This window comes from Pectinophora gossypiella, unplaced genomic scaffold (genome assembly GCF_024362695.1).
Source record: "Pectinophora gossypiella unplaced genomic scaffold, ilPecGoss1.1 Pgos_45, whole genome shotgun sequence".
In the NCBI taxonomy this organism is placed as follows: domain Eukaryota; kingdom Metazoa; phylum Arthropoda; class Insecta; order Lepidoptera; family Gelechiidae; genus Pectinophora; species Pectinophora gossypiella.
The window spans coordinates 1-12139 of NW_026063255.1; the positions used below are offsets into that span (position 1 = coordinate 1).

The 12139-nt window shown below is 36.5% G+C and overlaps 1 long non-coding RNA gene across 3 annotated transcripts; it reads left to right on the forward strand.

Moving 5' to 3' along the window:
• The first annotated feature begins 5761 nt into the window (after positions 1–5761).
• LOC126381332 (uncharacterized) lies at positions 5762–10991 on the forward strand. 3 transcript variants are annotated; one of them, XR_007568771.1, is made up of 8 exons: positions 5762–6191; positions 6279–6413; positions 6501–6635; positions 6720–6854; positions 6951–7085; positions 7174–7300; positions 10515–10648; positions 10781–10991. It is a non-coding gene; the product is annotated as an uncharacterized LOC126381332 (long non-coding RNA). The 3 variants fall into 3 exon arrangements; XR_007568773.1 differs by lacking the exon at positions 6501–6635; XR_007568772.1 differs by lacking the exon at positions 6279–6413 and having other exon boundaries at positions 5763–6191.
• Positions 10992–12139: the final 1148 nt, after the last annotated feature.

The following is a 12139-nucleotide window of genomic DNA, read 5'->3' on the forward strand; positions in this document are numbered from 1 at the left end:
TAACTTGAGTGGTTTAGATTTTTCATACAAAAGGATTTCCCTTCACTACTCTGCTCCTATTGATTGTAGCGTGATGAAAAGTATACTATAACCTGTCCAGGAGTGTGAAGAATAATTGTACCAAGTTTCATTAAAATCCGTCCAGTAGTTTTTGTTTCTATAAGGAACATACAGACAGACAGACAGACAGACAGACAGACAGACAGACAGACAAAAATTTAACTGATTGCATTTTTGGCATCAGTATCGACCACTTATCACCCCCTGATAGTTATTTTGAAAAATATTTAATGTACAGAATTGACCTCTCTACAGATTTATTATAAGTATAGATTATTTTCCCTCGTTAAATAGTAAACAAACTAAGTGTAGGTGTTATAATTTCGTGGACGAACTGATTACCTATCCGTTTCTTTGTCTAAAATGAGTATTACCTTATTACTATGATTGATTACTGGGCTTAAAGTTCGTATAAATGTCTATCGAATTACCTCCTCAAGTTTAAAGCGTAGCTAGTCATGTAGTACTATATTAATTATGTGGTGTAAGTAATTAGATTTTATCTGTATGTAATGTAACAGTCAGTTGAATAAAAAAACTTATACAAATCAGATCAATTAATTGGCGTAATGTGATTCTAGAAAGAGTTTTAATGTTAATAGATAGCTAGCTATAGCTATGTGTAGGTTCCTGTAGGAATGAGATATAACTGTTTAATAAAGACAGTTGCATCAAAATTTTATCATAAATTCCCTAAATTATGGCGCCTACCTACCCTCTAAGTTAGAAAAGTGATCAAATACTAACTTGAAGTCACTCAGTTTAAAAAAAACATCGAAATCATTCCAGTAGCTATGGCGTCATGCGCTTCTTGACACGATCACGAAATCTAGATTTCCGCGGGAATGAGGTATTTTCCCGCCATAAAAAGTAGCCTGTGTCCGTGTCTAAGATCCTATCTTTAAATTAACCAAGTCTTATAAAATTCCGTTCAGACGTTAAGGCGTGAATGAGGCAAACTTTTAAAACAAACAATTAAAAATCACTAACCTAGTTTTCTGTCTACTGCCTACGCCTTAAGTCATCATCATCATCAGCCGTATGACGCCCACTGCTGGGCATAGGCCTCCCCCAAGGATCTCCACGACGATCGGTCCTGCGCTGCCCGCATCCAGCGGCTTCCCGCGACCTTCACCAGATCGTCGGTCCACCTTGTAGCGGGCCTACCCACTGAGCGTCGTCCGACACGTGGTCGCCACTCCAGAACCTTTCCGCCCCATCGGCCATCGGTTCTCCTCGCTATGTGTCCTGCCCACTGCCACTTCAGCTTTGCAATTCTCCGAGCTATGTCGGTGACTTTAGTTCTCCTGCGGATCTCCTCATTTCTGATTCGATCCAGCAGGGAAATACCGAGCATAGCTCTCTCCATTGCCCGCTGAGCGACACCGAGCCTCCTCACGAGACCCATAGTAAGCGGCCACGTCTCACTGCCGTAGGTCATCACTGGCAACACGCACTGGTCAAAGACTTTCGTCTTGAGACACTGAGGTATTCTGGACGAGAAGATATTCCGCAGCTTCCCGAACGCTGCCCATCCGAGTTGGATCCGACGAGAGATCTCTTTCTCGAAGTTGGACTTACCTAACTGGATTATTTGTCCTAGGTAAATGTACTGGTCTACAACTTCGAGTGTAACGTTCCCAACCTGAACTGGAGTGGGTCTACGCCTTAAGTACGATAGCATAAATATTAATAGGCCATATCCTTTTCTAGATTACTATCTATCAGCTAACTAAATTTCATCAAAATCCGTTGAGCCGTTTAGGCATGATAGACAAAACTCCCAGCAAAAACCATAAAAAAATCACTAACTCAATTCAGTTTTCTGCCTACTTCCTACCCCCTAAGTACGATGACGTGATCAATTTGATCGTACAACCGTTTGTAGATAACCAACTATTACCTTAATAAATTTCATTAAAATCCGTTCAGCCGTTTAGACGTGAAAGAGCAAAAGTCCCAACAAAAACGACTACAAATCACTAAATCAATTTAGTTATCTGCCAACTGCCTACCCCCTAAGAACGATGGCGTGATTATTTATAGCCTATGACCATTTCTAGGTTATCATCTATCACCATACCAAATTTCATCAAAATCCGTTGAGCCGTTTAGGCGTGAAAGAGTAACAGACAGACAGACAGACAGACAGACAGACAGACAGACAGAGTTACTTTCGCATTTATAATATTAGTATGGATGTTTTCCAGTGGATCTGGTTAGAGCTATGTCACGCTAAATAGTATTCTTTGCATTTCTTCTTACATTATTTTTCAATAGAACACTGTTTCGCATGAGACGGTTCCTCAAAAAACATAATATCGTGTATGAGCTAAACTACATTTAGGTTTTATATGGTTTTATGTTTTCCAGTGGATCTGGTTAGAGCCATGTCACGCTAAATGGTGTTTTCTGTATTTCTTCTTGCAATACTTTTCAATAGAACACTGTTTCGCATGAGACGGTTCCTCAAAAAACATAAGATCGTGTATGAGCTAAACTAAAACTTAGGGTTTTACATGGTTTTATGTTTTCCAGTGGATCTGGTTAGAGCTATGTCACGCTAAATGGTGTTTTTTGTATTTCTTTTTACTATTCTTTCCAATAGAACACTGTTTCGCATGAGACGGTTCCTCAAAAAACATAATATCGTGTATGAGCTAAACTAAAACTTATGGTTTTACATGGTTTTATGTTTTCCAGTGGATCTGGTTAGAGCTATGTCACGCTAAATTGTGTTCTTTGCATTTCTTCTTGCAATACTTTTCAATAGAACACTGTTTCGCATGAGACGGTTCCTCAAAAAACATAATATCGTGTATGAGCTAAACTAAAACTTATGGTTTTACATGGTTTTATGTTTTCCAGTGGGTCTGGTTAGAGCTATGTCACGCTAAATTGTGTTCTTTGCATTTCTTCTTGCAATACTTTTCAATAGAACACTGTTTCGCATGAGACGGTTCCTCAAAAAACATAATATCGTGTATGAGCTAAACAAAAACTTAGGGTTTTATATGGTTTTATGTTTTCCAGTGGATCTGGTTAGAGCTATGTCACGCTAAATGGTGTTTTTTGCATTTCTTCTTACAATACTTTTCAATAGAACACTGTTTCGCATGAGACGGTTCCTCAAAAAATATAATATCGTATATGAGCTAAACAAAAACTTAGGTTTTATATGGTTTTATGTTTTCCAGTGGATCTGGTTAGAGCTATGTCACGCTAAATGGTGTTTTTTGTATTTCTTCTTGCAATACTTTTCAATAGAACACTGTTTCGCATGAGACGGTTCCTCAAAAAACATAATATCGTGTATGAGCTAAACAAAAACTTAGGGTTTTACATGGTTTTATGTTTTCCAGTGGATCTGGTTAGAGCTATGTCACGCTAAATGGTGTTTTTTGTATTTCTTTTTACTATTCTTTCCAATAGAACACTGTTTCGCATGAGACGGTTCCTCAAAAAACATAATATCGTGTATTAGCTAATCAAAAATGTAGGGTTTTAAATGTTTTTATGTTTTCCAGTGGATCTGGTTAGAGCTATGTCACGCTAAATGGTGTTTTTTGTATTTCTTTTTACTATTCTTTTCAATAGAACACTGTTTCGCATGAGACGGTTCCTCAAAAAACATAATATCGTGTATGAGCTAAACAAAAATTTAGGGTTTTACATGGTTTTATGTTTTCCAGTGGATCTGGTTAGAGCTATGTCACGCTAAATGGTGTTTTTTGTATTTTTTCTTGCAATACTTTTCAATAGAACACTGTTTCGCATGAGACGGTTCCTCAAAAAACATAATATCGTGTATGAGCTAAACAAAAACTTAGGTTTTATATGGTTTTATGTTTTCCAGTGGATCTGGTTAGAGCTATGTCACGCTAAATGGTGTTTTTTGCATTTCTTCTTACAATACTTTTCAATAGAACACTGTTTCGCATGAGACGGTTCCTCAAAAAACATAATATCGTGTATGAGCTAAACAAAAACTTAGGTTTTATATGGTTTTATGTTTTCCAGTGGATCTGGTTAGAGCTATGCCACGCTAAATGGTGTTCTTTGCATTTCTTCTTACAATACTTTTCAATAGAACACTGTTTCGCATGAGACGGTTCCTCAAAAAACATAATATCGTGTATGAGCTAAATTAAAACTTAGGGTTTTACATGGTTTTATGTTTTCCAGTGGATCTGGTTAGAGCTATGTCACGCTAAATGGTGTTCTTTGCATTTCTTCTTACAATACTTTTCAATAGAACACTGTTTCGCATGAGACGGTTCCTCAAAAAACATAATATCGTGTATGAGCTAAACAAAAACTTAGGTTTTATATGGTTTTATGTTTTCCAGTGGATCTGGTTAGAGCTATGTCACGCTAAATGGTGTTTTTTGCATTTCTTCTTACAATACTTTTCAATAGAACACTGTTTCGCATGAGACGGTTCCTCAAAAAACATAATATCGTGTATGAGCTAAACAAAAACTTAGGTTTTATATGGTTTTATGTTTTCCAGTGGATCTGGTTAGAGCTATGTCACGCTAAATGGTGTTTTTTGTATTTCTTCTTGCAATACTTTTCAATAGAACACTGTTTCGCATGAGACGGTTCCTCAAAAAACATAATATCGTGTATGAGCTAAACAAAAACTTAGGGTTTTACATGGTTTTATGTTTTCCAGTGGATCTGGTTAGAGCTATGTCACGCTAAATAGAATTCTTGTCATATCTTCTTTCCATCCTTTATATTATATTAAATAATATTTCATGAGGTATTATTTCGTTCTTTAATTTAATGTGTTTTTAGTGCTTCTGAATGTGATTTTGTTTTAAATACTTAGCTTATTAGCATTCATCAGTATCCAAGAATCCATCATACCACTGCTAATCAATAAACAAACAACGGTCTTTAGCGTTTAAACACCGAAAAAACAAACCTGCCTGTTAATTTTTTACTTGTTTCATTAAACAGGAATTTGCATATCGATCGTTTTCAATTAACTTCGAACAGTTACAACTACACGTAAACTGAGCATGTAGTCTATTTACAGCAAGATCGTGACCGCTGACTGCAGCTCCCCTTCTCCCTCCATTTCACTCCCAATCGACATTTTCACCTTTGCTGATATGATTACTCCACAGGATACCTCCATCCCCTGCATACCTGGTCGCTAGATTCGGCTGGCACGTCATATCGGTTTGACAGCCAACTCACGTAACTATTGTTGATCGACCCACAGTCCACTGAAGTGCCTACGACGAAGGGAACAACATGGACAGTTCTACTCCGAATTACTCCAACCCATGCGATGTTCATCCACGCGACAACCCACCTGATCTGAGTGGAACTTAACTGAAGCAAGAGAGTGATGCCTAATTCCATCTGCCAACTAGCTCCACTTCTCTCCCGTGCACCAGTCGCACCCACACCGACGTGTTCATCTTGCCAGTTTTCCTCACACCCGTCCACTTGTCTCTTGAAGATTGGCGTCCACAACACCAACGGTTGGTTAGGTCATGCAAGCATTGTTACAATTGATAAAAACACATATTTTCATTTAGTGAATGTGATAACCTGTACTAATAATTTGGTCAACTTAGCGATGATAACTCAATGTAAGTATTAACAAACTCGGTACGTGTTTGTTATTGTCAATAATATCTTTAAATTATACAACTCGCTTATGTTTGACAATTACTGAGTAATTGCTTTGCTTATTGCATGCTAATTGCTGAAAATTGCTTTTTATTTTAAATTCCTTAGCTAAAAATTGCTTTTTCTTTCATATTTCTCTGCTTATTGAATGACTATTGCTAACTCATTAGATAGAACCTAATTCTCATATAAGTAGGTGGATGCGGCCTCGATTAGCGGGGGAACCACATGTAAAAAAGCGAGCTACTGGGTGTACCTCCTGGGTAGTTTGGAAATCACCTAATATATATATGTATATATTTATAAATAAAAGTTAATATATATAAATTAACATTAATTTTTTTTTAACAGGAAATGCACAATGCTAAAAACTGCGTAGGAGATTTTAATACAATAGTACTACCAAGCCTGATGTTGGCCGCTATTTCAATGAATGCAGCAGTGTGACAGCTAGCAATCAAAAGTAACAAGATATCGAGGTACGTTACATGACGATCACGACTATTTTGGCAAAAACGTATCGCTATAGACTAAGGAAAAAATAATAATATATATTTTATTTACAGGAAATGCAGATGGCAATAAACTGTGTAGGAGTTCATGATTGCAATAGAATAAAATCGACCAAGCCTGAAGTCAGCAGCCCCTTCAATGAATGCAGCAGTGTGACAGCCAGCAATCAAAAGTTACAAGATATCGAGGTACGTTTCATGACGACCACGACTATTTTGGCAAAAACGTATCGCTATAGACTAAGGAAAAAAAAATAATATATATTTTATTTACAGGAAATGCAGATGGCAATAAACTGTGTAAGAGTTCATGATTGCGATAGAATAAAATCGACCAAGCCTGAAGTCAGCAGCCCCTTCAATGAATGCAGCAGTGTGACAGCCAACAATCAAAAGTTACAAGATATCGAGGTACATTTCATGACGACCACGACTATTTTGGCTAAAACGTATCGCTATCGACTAAGGAAAATAAATTATATATTTTATTTACAGGAAATGCAGAAGGCAAAAAACTGCGTAGGAGATCATTAATACAAAAGTATTATATAAACCAAACCTGATGTTGCCAGCTCCTTCAATGAATGCAGCAGTGTGACAGCCAGCAATCAAAAGTAACAAGATGTCGAGGTACGTTACATGACGACCACAACTATTTTGGCAAAAACGTATTGCTATCGACTAAGTAAAATAAATTACATATAATATTATATATTTTATTTACAGGAAATGCAGAAGGCAAAAAACTGCGTAGGAGATCATTAATACAATAGTATTATATAAACCAAGCCTGATGTTGGCCGCTCATTCAAAGAATGCAGCAGTGTGACAGCCAGCAATCAAAAGTAACAAGATGTCGAGGTACGTTACATGACGATCACGACCACTTTGGCATAAACGTATCGCTATAGACTAAGGAAAAAAAATGTAATATATATTTTATTCACAGGAAATGCAGAGTGCAATAAACTGTGTAGGAGATTATGATTGCAATAGAATAAAATCGACCAAGCCTGAAGTCCTTCAATGCACGCAGCAGTGTGACAGCCAGCAATTAAAAGTTACAAGATATCGAGGTACGTTACATGACGACCACGACTATTTTGGCAAAGACGTATCGCTATCGACCAAGGAAAAGAAATCCATACTAATATTATAAATGCGAAAGTAACTCTGTCTGTCTGTCTGTCTGTCTGTTACTCTTTCACGCCTAAACGGCTCAACGGATTTTGATGAAATTTGGTATGGTGATAGATGATAACCTAGAAATGGTCATAGGCTATAAATAATCACGCCATCGTTCTTAGGGGGTAGGCAGTTGGCAGATAACTAAATTGATTTAGTGATTTGTAGTCGTTTTTGTTGGGACTTTTGCTCTTTCACGTCTAAACGGCTGAACGGATTTTAATGAAATTTATTAAGGTAATAGTTGGTTATCTACAAACGGTTGTACGATCAAATTGATCACGTCATCGTACTTAGGGGGTAGGAAGTAGGCAGAAAACTGAATTGAGTTAGTGATTTTTTTATGGTTTTTGCTGGGAGTTTTGTCTATCATGCCTAAACGGCTCAACGGATTTTGATGAAATTTAGTTAGCTGATAGATAGTAATCTAGAAAAGGATATGGCCTATTAATATTTATGCTATCGTACTTAAGGCGTAGGCAGTAGACAGAAAACTAGGTTAGTGATTTTTAATTGTTTGTTTTAAAAGTTTGCCTCATTCACGCCTTAACGTCTGAACGGAATTTTATAAGACTTGGTTAATTTAAAGATAGGATCTTAGACACGGACACAGGCTACTTTTTATGGCGGGAAAATACCTCATTCCCGCGGAAATCTAGATTTCGTGATCGTGTCAAGAAGCGCATGACGCCATAGCTACTGGAATGATTTCGATGTTTTTTTTTAAACTGAGTGACTTCAAGTTAGTATTTGATCACTTTTCTAACTTAGAGGGTAGGTAGGCGCCATAATTTAGGGAATTTATGATAAAATTTTGATGCAACTGTCTTTATTAAACAGTTATATCTCATTCCTACAGGAACCTACACATAGCTATAGCTAGCTATCTATTAACATTAAAACTCTTTCTAGAATCACATTACGCCAATTAATTGATCTGATTTGTATAAGTTTTTTTATTCAACTGACTGTTACATTACATACAGATAAAATCTAATTACTTACACCACATAATTAATATAGTACTACATGACTAGCTACGCTTTAAACTTGAGGAGGTAATTCGATAGACATTTATACGAACTTTAAGCCCAGTAATCAATCATAGTAATAAGGTAATACTCATTTTAGACAAAGAAACGGATAGGTAATCAGTTCGTCCACGAAATTATAACACCTACACTTAGTTTGTTTACTATTTAACGAGGGAAAATAATCCTTACTAATATTATAAATGCGAAAGTAACTCTGTCTGTCTGTCTGTCTGTTACGCTTTCCCGCTTAAACCTCTCAACCGATTTTGATTAAATTTGGCACAGACAATCTTTAGACCCTGAGAAAGAAAATAGGATACCTTTTATTGCGAAAAGAAGGGACGAAGAGATTGAAATAGGGGTTGAAAGTTTGTATGGGATATTTTAATTTTAAAATATAAATCCATGAAACTTTATATTTAAGCACTTGATAAAAAAAAATTAAACATTTGTTCTAGCGTTGCTGAAATTTCGACCAGTGAGGGGGTGAAATGAGGGTTGAAAGTTTGTATGGGAGTTCGTCATTTTTGGGGATAAAACCACGAAACTTTATATTTAGGAACTTGATAAGAAATAAAAAAACAATTTGTTAAAGCGTTTTTGAAAATTCGATCTTTGAGGGGATGAAATAGGTGTTGAAATTTTTTATGAGGTTCGTCATTTTTCAAGATAAAAATATTAAATTTTGTGTTTAGGCACTAAATAACAAACAAAAAATCGTTTGTTCAAGCATTTTGAAATTTTTACCAGTATGGGGGTGAAATACGGGTTGAATGTTTGTATGGGTATTCGTCATTTTTGAAGATAAAACCATGAAACTTGGTACGTAGGTCTCTTAGGATGTGCAGAGTTTTTCAACAAACGGATTTTCCGAAATTCGAACGGAATGGAACGGATTCGGAACGGGAACTACAAAGCCAAACTTTTTGTATACAAAATATTAACCACTCAAATTCAAATTCAAATTCAAAAATATCTTTATTCAGTAGGTAACATAGTTACACTTTGAATCGTCAATTTTACATAACGAACGTCTCATCCGCCTAAAACTACTGCAGCTTCTCACAACCTGTATAGCCGGGGAAAAGAAGCTGCAAGAAAAACCTCGGCACAGGGCCCTAGACGTTCTTTAAAAAAATAAAAATAAACATAAAACATAAAATATTGGTATACAATTGAGTAATTTAGCTGCCTAATATCAGTTCTCAGACAGTTAATCCCATGCATTCATATCTTCTAAATAATCACTAACTTTATAATAACCTTTTTTGTAAAGTTTTTGTTTAACTACTGTCTTAAAACAGTTGAAAGGCAAATTCTGAATGTCAATGGGAATCTTATTGTAAAAACGTATACATTGCCCCTTAAAAGATTTAGTAATCTTATGTAATCGACTGACTTGTAAAGCAAGTTTATTTTTATTCCTGGTATTAACAATGTGCCGATCGCTATTTTTTGCAAATAATCCTATATGCACTGAACCTAGGAACATGATATTTAGTAGTTTTGGGTGTATCAAGTTAAAAAAATTTGGCTTTTGTAGATAAAGTTCCTTTTAACGAATACTCTGCATCGCCGCCACTGCCGTCGGTCGTCGTTCGTCGTCGCGCACATTCGCCGAAGTGTGGCGGCAGTCAACGGCGCTGTCTTGTGGTGGGGGAGCGCACGTGGTGTATACGTGGCCTGCTCGCGAGTGTCGAGTCCAAACAATTTCTACATTTTAACAAATAATAACAAAATAGCAAACGTTGTGTACAAAAAAGTTTTAAATTAGGTCATTTTAAAATATTTTTGTACACAACGTGACGCTGACCCCTGTAAGTGTCTTGGACATAAGGGACCGATAAATATTCCTAGGTAATTTCTGCCACTCAATGGAATACATAGGTACTTTATAACGACTGTAAACAGATATTTTTTATTTTTTTTAAATATACCTACTTACTCTCTTTTAATCACATGCTATACCGTTCCTTTTATATAATCCTTAATATTCAAATTAAAAGTACGCAGACGAAGTCGCGGGTACCAGCTAGTTATATATAATATTTAATATATATTTTATTTGTAGGAAATGCAGAAGGCAAAAAACTGCGTAGGAGATTATTAATACAATAGTATTATATCAACCAAGCCTGATGTCGGTAGCTTCTTCAATGAATGCAGCAGTGTGACAGCCAGCAATCAATAGTAACAAGAATCTAGGTACGTTACATGACGACCACGACCACTTTGGCAAAAACGTATCGCTATCGACTAAGAAAAGGATATTATATCTATACGTTATTATAAATATACGTTATTATAAATAAATTAATATTATTTTATTTTTAACAGGAAACACAGAAGGCAAAGAAGCAGATGTCATCAAAAAAGATCTTTGTTCCTGCAATGTTTCCGCAGACGATACATCCAACAGAGCGAAGTGGAAGGAAAAGACTCGGAAAAAAGACCCCACCACCATATGGGAACAATGCAAGGGAGAGAGAGAGAATATAATGTTATATTTTTATTTTTTGATAACATAAAATAAACCAACAATATCCTACACATTTTTTATTTCTTTTTGTGTCTGTCTTAATAGTTATTACAAATCTGTGATGCGAAATAAACTATACGAAAACGTCAATCCACATACAACGCCCGCGAAGCTGCTTTAGCAGCGAGCGCACTTAGCACCATCTAGTTATTATTATATTATATTATATAAAGCTACAAACCCACTGACTGACTGACTGACTGACTCACTGACATAATTGTTCTCCCAAAAGGAGCGTCGGGGGGTCAAAATGATGTATGGGGGGTGTGATTGGGACCTCCCGGTGAGTATGGGAAAAATCCTAAATCTTGGAAAACTGCTCCGCATCAGGGAGACACCCTACAGTCTGGCGCAACTATTATAGCTGGATCAAATTTTTTTTCGCAAAACCTTCTTAAATCTTGGTCAAATTCTATTGTGTGTGAAAAAAAATCAAAATGGCGGAAAAACAAGATGGCCGCCATACAAAATTTTGTTTTTCCAGAAAATGTCTCGGGGGCAAAAACAATGTATGGGGGCGTAATCGGAAGGTCATGTTGAGTATGTAAATGCTTCTTGATCTTCAGAAACTGCTCCGCATCAGGGAGACACCCTACGGCCTGGCCAAACTATCGCACCTAGAACATTATTTTTTTCCACCAATCCTATTAAAATCTTGGTCAAATTTAATTGCCGTTGAAAAAAAATCAAAATGGCGGAAATTCAAGATGGCCGCCATACAAATTTTTCGTTTTTCCTGAAAATGCCTCGGGGGTAAAAATGATGTATAGGAATGTGATCGGATCGTCATGTTGAGTATTTCAATACTGCTCGATCTTGAAAAACTGCTCCGCATCAGGGAGACACCCTACGGCCTGGCAAAACTATCGCACCTGGAACATTTTTGTTTTCATGAAACCTATTTAAATCTTGGTCAAATTTTATCGCCGGTGAAAAAAAAAAACAAAATGGCCGAAAAACAAGATGGCCGCCATACAAATTTTTGTTTTTCCAGATAATCTCTTACGAGGTAAAAATGATGTATTGGGGTGTGATCGGAACGTCATCTTGGAAAACTGCTCCGCATCAGGGAGACACCCTAAGGCCTGGCAAAACTATCGCACCTAGAACGATATTTTTTTCACGAAACCTATTTAAATCTTGGTCAAATCCAATCC